The 10006-nt window shown below is 40.6% G+C and overlaps 1 pseudogene; it reads left to right on the forward strand.

Annotated features, from left to right (window-relative positions):
- Positions 1-2137: 2137 nt before the first annotated feature.
- Positions 2138-4983, forward strand: LOC115855690 (R3H domain-containing protein 1 pseudogene; annotated as a pseudogene).
- Positions 4984-10006: the final 5023 nt, after the last annotated feature.

Below are 10006 nucleotides of genomic sequence, written 5' to 3' on the forward strand. Positions count from 1 at the left end.
ATATTTCTGATTGTTCACTTTTGTCCTGGTATTACATGGCCATGAATTTCACATTAAATAAAATGGCTCAGCAACTGCTATGATACTTTAAAACAAACATGTTAGCACTCCCTGTAAAGAGAAACACAATTTATTGCAGATGCCAAATCTTTATTACTTTTCTGGCTAACGGCAGAAGGACTTGCAGAATGAATCTAAATGTGTTCACACTGGAAACAGAGATTATATAAAACAAGTGTGGCAGCCCCTTGTTTAAAGCACCTCAAAGTTACCAAAAGATTTTGGAAGTGATAGGTCACAAGGTTTTACCTAGATAGGAAGAAAAGGAATGACGAAAATAAGTTTTGGCTCCCAAATGATTTCCCTCACTCTCAACATTTGTTTACTGACTAGGGCAAAGAGCAAATATGTTTTTGCCATTTTGTCAAAGGAGGGAGATCAGTTTTCCTCAATGAATACCAATTTACTCTCTCTCTCTCTATTTCTCTCTCTCCTTACTAGAGGCAGCAGGAATTATTGAGAAATCCTGTGCTACTGTCTACCTGTACTTAGGCAAGAAGTTCTTAACCCTTACTGCACAATAAACTCTTTTGGAGTCCTAGTAAATTACATCAGTTCTCAACCCCCTTCTCTCCCCATCAAATCTCTGGAGGTAGGTTTCCAGCAAAGGTAATTTTTTTTGTAAGACCACCAGGTGGTTCTAAGACATAGCCAGGATTGTGTACTTCTGCTCTATCAAAGCAATCTAGAAAACACACACACACACACACACACACACACACAATTTTAAATTCCTAATTATAAAGATCCATCAGTCCAATATCAAATGTAAACTTTCACTTTATATAAGAAAATGTTCAAAGTCATATCCTTGATTAGTGGTTTTAATAGTGTTTGAGTATAACTTAAAAGGGTAGGTTCTATGTGATATGATCTTATAAAATGAAAAAAAGAATAACCTCTTTCATATTGAAGATATTCTAGAAGGCTGAATAAAACTTTTCCACCCCATTGATCTGTACAAATGTAAATTCTATTATGTCGGTGTCTAAGTCAGTTTAGGCTGCTCTAACAGAATACCACAGATAGGCGGCTTAAACAGCAAGAATTTATTTCTCACAGTTCTACAGACTGGGAAGTCCGAGATCAAGTGGACAGTAGATCCAGTATTATACTGAGGGCACTCTTCTTTGTTTGCAATCAGCTGACCTAGGTGTGTCCTCACATGGCAGAGAGCAAGAAAGAGGGAAAGAAAGTGCTCTGGTCTACACTTATGAGGACACTCATCATATTCATGAGGGCTCCACCCTCATGACCTAATTACTTCCCAAAGGCCCCACTTCCTAATACTATCACATGGTGGGCTGAAATATTAACATATGATTTTGGGGGAGACCTAGCATTCAGTCCATAACAGTGAGCTAAGGGTGGTCTAAATTCTGAGAACAGAAAGGACAGTTCTTCTCTGTAAAAACAAAACAAAACAGGAGAATTATACATTCACTCTTAAAATATAATATTAAGTAATTCTTCACTTGAAAAAAATTGAATCAAAAGAACTACTTGAAAGTATACAAAATGTGCGTTTTAATTATGTTTAAACTGTTACACTTTGGCTCATTAATCACCACATTATATAAGACCAAGATAATTATTTTACATGAATAAAAGGGATTTTATATTATAGATTAGTAATATATAAAATGTTCAAACTAATGTCTAATATTGATGTATTCAATAAATAAAAATGTAAAGATTGGCAATAAGATATGTTTAAATATAATGATATTCTTATAGTAAATAATCAAAGCCTGTATTCAAGATAAAATAAGCCTGGTGGTGGGAAGGGGTGGGATTTTGCCAGCCGTGGCTGCCACTGGAGCTGGTGTCCGGGCTGGTGATGGGGTTAATTCCCTTTCATAAGACTCTTAACTTGCACCCACCCAGCCCCTCCGTCACCCTGCTGCGCCGCGCTCCAAACCTCTCCTCCTCAGTAATGCGGGCCCCTGAAAGGTATGATATATTTTATCCTAGACAGTCCAAGTGGTGACAAGGACACGGGACTCCTCCTGCCAGATTCCAAATTGGTCAAGACAATTGACATCCTGGCTGACAACTGTGAGAAAGAACCTTGGATTATTTTATTTTATTTTTGCGGGACACCACAATTCCACATGCATGGGACACATCAGGCTTCAAGTTCCCTGTAGAATTCTAAAATAACCTTTGCTAATGAGGATGTCTGATACTGTTACGGTAAAAAATGAAACTGAAGCAATGAAGGATTTGGAGGCAGAAGTGAAAGATACAACCAGAGTTGTAAATCTTATCAAATCAGAAAACTATGGGAAGATTTTGGCAGAGAAGAATGAACATTGCATTGACAACAATATTGATTTGCAGGGGAAAATTCAGATACAGTTAACACAATCATTTGGAAAAGAGGAGAAGCCCTCAAAACGGGAAGCAGAAGAAGAAAAAGCCAGTGATAAGTTGCCCAGAAAAATGTTATCAAGAGATTCTAGGTCAAGAATACACTGATTCAACCAGCATAGGTCTACATGAATTTTTAGTAAATACATTAAAAAACAATCCCAGGGACAGTATGATGCTGTTGAAATTGGAACAAGAAATTTTAGATTCCATTGGTAATAATGAGTCTCCACATAAAAAATTCCACCCAATGACATCTTACCATAGGATGCTATTACACAGAGTTGCTGCTTACTTTGGATTAGACCACAATGTTGATCAGAGTGGGAAGTCTGTCACAGTAAACAAAACTAGCAATACAAGAATACCTGATCAGAAATTTAATGAACATATTAAGGATGATAAAGGTGAAGACTTTCAGAAATGATATATCCTCAAGAGAGATAACTCTACCTTTGACAAAGATGATAACCAGATGAGAATACATTTGAAAGCTGACAGAAGAAGCAAATCTATAGAAGAAAGAGGAGTACCAGAGAGCTAGAGACAGAATATTTTCCCAAGATCTCCTGTGTTCCCAAGAGAATTATATTATTGACAAAATAATCCAAGACGAGGATGCTAGTAGCACCCAGCAGAGGTGCCAGATATTTAGAGTTAATAAAGATTCTTCAGGGAGAGCAACAGATAGCCATCAAAGCAGCAATGAGAACGAGTTGAAGTACTCTGAATCACGACCCTGGAGCAGCACAGATTCAGACAGCTCTCTCTGAAACTTCAAGCCTGCAGTAACCAAAGCCAGCAGCTTCGGTGGAATTTCAGTTCTGACAAGAGGTGATAGTTCTGGAAGAAGCAAAAGCATAGGCAGGCTTTCAAAAACAGGTCAGCCCTTCATAAACCCAGATGGGAATCCAGTTGTGTATAATTCTCCTATGACTCAACAACCAGTTAGAACCCAAGTGCCTGGACCTCCACAGCCACCTCTGCCTCCCCCATCACCTCAACAACAAGCAGCTCAGCACAATTTCTCACAGCAGGACAACCATGGGTCTCAGTGTAGCCACCTGAGTCTTGCCCGCCAGCCATGTGCAGATGGTTCTGATCCTCAAGCCACCATGTTCCAGTCCACTGTTGTTCTTCAGTACAGCAGTCTGGTTATATCACAACAGCAGCCCCCCCACCACCACTGCCTCCTCTTCCTCCCCTACCTCCTGGGCAGCCAGTCCCTACTGCTTGCTATTCTGCCTCTGGTCATCATGTCAGCCAGCCTGTGCTCCAGCAGCAAGGACATATTCAGCAGCCCTCTCCACAGATGCCAGCCTGTTATTGTGCTCCAGGCCACTGCCACTCCAGTCAACCTCAGTATCGCCCAGTCCCTTCTGTCCATTACAATTCACATCTAAACCAACCACTACCCCAGCCTGCCCAGCAGACAGGTTATCAAGTTATGCCCAACCGGCAGCAAAACTACCAGGGGATAGTTGGAGTTCAGCAACCCCAAAGTCAGAGCCTAGTTGGTGGCCAGCCCAACAGCATTGGAAAACAGATTCAAGGAGTGGTCATTGTCTATCCTTCAGTGCCATCATTTCAGGTTTCACTGCCTCAAGGTTCTCAAGGAATTGCCCATCAGACTTATCAACAGCCTGTTATGTTTCCCAATCATTCTAATCAAGGATCTATGCCTACAGCAGGAATGCCAGTTTACTACAGCATCATTCCACCTGGCTAACAAAATAATTTAAGCTCCTCAGTAGGTTACTTGCAACATCCAGGATTAGAACAAGTACAGTTGCCTCGAACTACTTCACCATGCAATTCCCAGCAGCTCCAAGGCCACCAGTGTGCAGCTGTGCCACCTCCACCACCTGGTGGCGGAATGGTGACGATGCAGCTCAGTGTACCAAACAATCCACAATCTTGTGCCCATTCACCCCCACAGTGGCAACAAAACAAATATTATGGTGATCACCAGAGAGGACAGAAGTGTATGGAATTTAGAAATAGAGACAATATTGTTCAGGAGATGCCAGATACCCGTTACTTGGCCAGCCCCTGCAGTACAACTCTCCTGCTGTTCTGCACAGACACATTCTAGCCCAACAGGGTCAGCCTGGCAACAGGCATGGAAACCGAGGAAGGAAACAAGCTAAAAAAGCTGCATCCACCGACCTTGGTGCAGGAGAAGCAGTTGTTGGGAAGGTCTTGGAAATTACTGAACTACCAGATGGAATAACTCGTGTGGAAGCTGAGAAGCTTTTTGGGGAACTCTTTAAAATTGGCGCCAAGATCTGGTGGCTTTGGGACCCCCAGTCCCAGGCCCAGCTGCATCGTCACCTCCTCTGCTGTGGCAGTGGGGACAGCACTTTCAACCCCGAAAGCTCTAAACCTAGTGACTTGGCCTCCATGTACACTGTCTTAGCCACATTCCCCTCCATCTCGGCTGCACAGAATTCTCTGAAGAAACAAATTAACTCAGTTAACGAGTTTAAGCTGAGAACGAGCAAGAAGCATTATGACTTTCACATTTTGGAAAGAGCAAGTTCTCAGTAACAGCCACTTTGGACCCATGGCCTTTGTGATTCCCCTGTCCTCACCCATCTTTAACTGGCTTGGTATTTGGAACTTCTGTTAACATGAGACTCCTAGGATGTGTGGTCGTGGCATTACAACTTCTGAAGACAGGCCAGTGATCCAGCAAAGGCGGCGGGGGCGAGGGGGGGGAATACACATTTCACCCCAGATGACTGTAGGAAGCCACATCGGAATGATACAGAGTTAGCAGCTTTTTCTGAGGAAATGCTGTTCAACTTCCTCCTAACTTTTATAGTTATTTTGTTTTATATTTCTGAATTCTTGTATCAGCTCTATTGTACAGCAAATTATTCTTCAAAATGATTACAACCAGTTGCAACCTGTATTTCTTTTTTTGAAGCCAGCACAGTGTGATCCAACATAGAATTTTTTGGGAAAAGAATGCAGGAGTGTAATAACCAAGTCACAACGGTGTACTGTCTTTGGGGGGCTGGAGGGTGACTAAGGAGACCCCACAGATAGAAGACTACTCTTCCCCTGTATCTCTAAACACAGAAACAATTTCCAGAAAATATAGAATTCCCTCATAGGGTCTTTTCCTTACTCACTTAGGTCATATAAACATTAAGTGTAAAGTAAATTTTGTTCTTAACACCTCTTAATCAAACCACTTAGGTTCAAAGGGGAATAGGAATCATTCTAGGCAGGAAAATACTTCCTTTTTTTTTTTTTTTAAGTCTCCCTCTAATAATTAAATGCCACTTATTTTCATTCCCTTCCTTGTGGATTTTTTTGTCACCTGAGGAAATGCATTTGATGAGTGCTGGAAACTTCTTAAGTGGTTTAAAATGTGTTTTCATTGTTTGCAGCAGGTCACTGGACATCAAAGATTCATTGCACTTATGAACAAGGAACCTGTTTTTCAATTTACAAGGCTGTACAATGTGTGCTGATGCAAGCCTTTTTTAGTTCAAGAGAATAAATGTTTACAAATATATACCCACTTTGTCTTTTGTAAATTAAAATCATGTTTTTAAATGAGAAAAAATAAAAGATAAAATAAGCCCAATGCAATGTACTTTATTTTAACTAGGTTTAGTGATTGTCCAAAAAGTAATTCTCAAATTAGAAAAATTATGCTTCATGTATATCAGGAGTACTATCTTCCTGTTTACAACAAGGTTTTAATCACCTTGATTTTTATAATTACTCCAATAAAATATTTGTAATACCTTCTCATATTACAATTATAAATAATTATTTGTGGTAATCTAAATTTTACTTATGACATTAAGTTCAATTTAATGACTTATTTCTAAATATTTGGAGGAAAAACATTTTATTTTATCCTCTATTAGAAGAATATCAACTGTTTCTAAAAGCAACTGTCAGTTTTACTGTATTTACTATGGCAACAAGCCTAGTTAGTATGTGTGTATGATTTATTTTCAGCAGATGTATAATTATTTCTAAAACAAGCAGATATATACTCTTACAAAATTAACTTTTTAAATTTGAAGTTGTAAAGCATGGTAGTTCTAAATCATAGAACATAAAACCCTTAAAACTTCCACTTTTCAGCCCCGACTTATAAATAATATTTAGCACTTCTGACAAAAAGAATCTTATAACAGAATTCACTTACTGGAATAAAGCAGTGCAATAGATAATATGCTTGCCACCTAATTTTTTCTCCTTTACCCTTGGTACCAGAATGACTTAGTCCTTATGATGGCCAGGACACCACAGTCCCTTTAATGCTCAAAGCAGTAAATCCTTCCAAATTAAGATTTCATCTTGATTGTAACCATCTGACTCTTTGATAGACCTCAGAGCTATTCATTTTGCTGTTTTGTAGTATAATCATTATACAACTACACAATGCTCCCTACCAGTCTTGTCATTAGGGTGATATAAATTTGTTCCTCTACTTCTGAACTTCCAACAAGGTGACAGTCCTCTGTTAATGGAAGCCTTGAGAATACCAAGGAGAGAATTGTGGCAGTATCAGAAAGTGTTATCCCAATCAGGGGAAGCAAAAGTGTATGTATAGCTTAGTGATAGAATAATTCTAATTTTCAAAGTGAAAAATCAAGGAAATAAAATTTTCCTTCAGGAAATTTGACTGCTTTTTATAAAATAACTTTGTTGCATGATTAGACCAAAAATCGCCTTTTTTTACTCTGCCTTGTCATACATACATGCTCATCACTGCTGATATTGTCCTAAATCTTCTAGGAAGATGGGAAAACCAATAGGATTCTAATTTTAAAACTAGCTAAACTTCAGATATATTTGTACTACCCTGAACAAAAGATTCTCCTCTGGCTTTATGTTCTTCCCCATGTGGGGTCCACAGACTCTCATTTTCGGAGATAGTGATGATTTTCCTATTAATTGAGAGACATCAAATCAGTCTCAGAATCTGTTATAAGCAGATATAGGTTATGACTGCAAGAGACTGAAGCATATAGTTAGTCTTATTATCAATGTGTTTGTGGTATCCTTTCTGTAACACCTGCTCAAGCAACCACTTCATGAGCTATAATCTGGATAACTGTTCTTTGTTCTTCTGTAAGACCAGACAAAATTAGCTCTTGAACCATGATGGAAAAAGCCTTATTATGTCTTACTGACCACTGTAACTATAGTCAAACTATAAGGAATATCACTAGATTCACATATTCTCTTCTCAAAAAAGAATATATTGCATATATATATCTATATATCTATATCTATATATCTTCTGCCTTTTATATGATGAAAAATATCATGGAAAAAACAGATTATTCAGTTATAATCCCCATATCTGGTTCTTCAAGCTCTTCACGTGAGGGTCAGCAGCTTTTCTCTTGACTTAATCTACACATGCTTAGCTCCTGGTTTAGCAGTGGGTGACAAAAGTCTGGAGATAATCCTATTCCTATAATGCTGAAACATAGGATCTCCAGAGTTTTATATCCTTGTCAGTATCTGGTCTCTGACTAAAAGTCACAAAAGCAATCATGCAGTAGAAAAATTAGAAGGCATAGTACATGTTGAAACTCAAATAATTATCAGTGTGATAAGTAACAACTAAAACAAGAGTAGGGTGGATGGATCATGGAAATAAATAGTACATTCTGTAACCCCTGTAGAAAATTACTAAAAGGAAATATGAGAATTAAGAACAGAGCCCAATAGAATAGTTTCTAGACTCATATCTTTTCCATATTATTTAGGCCATACAAGTTAATTTTCAATAAGATAATGTTAAAATAAATATTGTCATGTTATTTGTACGTGATTTCTAATGGCTCTATTAATATTGTTTTGCTTATAATTTATAAGTGAAACAGCATGAGATATAACAATTAACTATTAACTAGACCCATCTGCATTTAAATATATTTAACTTATACTCTTACAGGTTTTTTGCCGAGTAACCTATTTTAAGAGCTATAATGTTGACTTTTTCTCCCAATTCCAGTTCTCCTTAAAAAACTTAATATCTAAAAAGTAGCATGTTTTGATTTCTCTTCTATATTTTAGAATTAAATTGACCTTGAGCCTCAAGATGGCTGAAGAGTAAGACCTGGAGATCACCTTCCTCCCCACAAATACATCAGAAATACATCTACACATGGAACAACTCCTACAGAACACCTACTGAACGCTGGCAGAAGACCTCAGACCTCCCGAAAGGCAAGAAACTCCCCACGTACCTGGGTAGGGCAAAAGAAAAAAGAATAAACAGAGACAAAAGAATAGGGACGGGACCTGCACCAGTGAGAGGGAGCTGTGAAGGAGGAAATGTTTCCACACACTAAGAAGCCCCTTCGCGGGCGGAGACTGCGGGTGACGGAGTTGGGGAGCTTCGGAGCCGGGAGGAGAGCACAGCCACAGGGGTGCAGAGGGCAAAGCGGAGAGATTCCCGCACAGAGGACCGGTGCCGACCAGCACTCACCAGACCGAGAGGCTTGTCTGCTCACCCGCCAGGGATGGTGGGGGCTGGGAGCTGAGGTTCGGGCTTCGATTGGAGCGCAGGGAGAGGACTTGGGGTTGGTGGTGTGAACACAGCCTGAAAGGGGCTAGTGTGTCACAGCTAGCCAGGAGGGAGTCCGGGGAAAAGTCTGGAGCTGCCGAAGAGGCAATAGACTTTTTCTTCCCTCTTTGTTTCCTGCTGCGCGAGGAGAGGGGATTAAGAGCGCCATCAGCGTGGACCCCAGAGATGGGCATGGGACGCTAAGGCTGCTACTGTGGCCACAGTAGGCCACGGGAGGGGAGGTGTGCGAGCACAGGTCACTCTCCACACCTCCCCTCCCGGGAGCCTGTGCAGCCCGCCACGGCCAGGGTCCCGTGATCCAGGGACAACTTCCCTGGGAGAACGCACGGCGCGCCTCAGGCTGGTGCAACGTCACGCCGGCCTCTGCCACCGCAGGCTCGCCCCGCACTCCGTACCCCTCCCTCCCCGCGGCCTGAGTGAGCCAGAGCCCCCGAATCAGCTGCTCCTTTAACCCCGTCCTGTGTGAGTGAAGAACAGACGCCCTCAGGTGACCTACACGCAGAGGCGGGGCCAAATCCAAAGCTGAACCCCCGGGAGCTGTGTGAACAAAGAAGAGAAAAACGAAATCTCTCCCAGCAGCCTCAGGAGCAGTGGATTAAATCTCCACAATCAACTTGATGTACCCTGTATCTGTGGAATACCTGAATATATAAAAGTTATATATATATATAAAAAAGTTATATATTTATATATATAGTTATATATATATATAAAAAAGTTATATATATATATATATAACTTTTTCTCTTTGTGAGTGTATGTGTATGCTTCTGTATGTGATTTTGTCTGTAATACTTTGCTTTTACCATTTGTCCTAAGGTTCTGTCTGTCCGTTTTTTGTTTGTTTATTTTTTGCGCTGGCCTCTCACTGTTGTGGCCTCTCCCGTTGCGGAGCACAGGTTCCGGACGCGCAGGCTCAGCGGCCATGGCTCATGGGCCCAGCCGCTCCGCGGCATGTGGGATCCTTCCAGACCAGGGCACGAACCGGTGTCCCCT

Source organism: Globicephala melas, chromosome 4, assembly GCF_963455315.2.
Source record: "Globicephala melas chromosome 4, mGloMel1.2, whole genome shotgun sequence".
Classification (NCBI taxonomy): Eukaryota; Metazoa; Chordata; class Mammalia; order Artiodactyla; family Delphinidae; genus Globicephala; species Globicephala melas.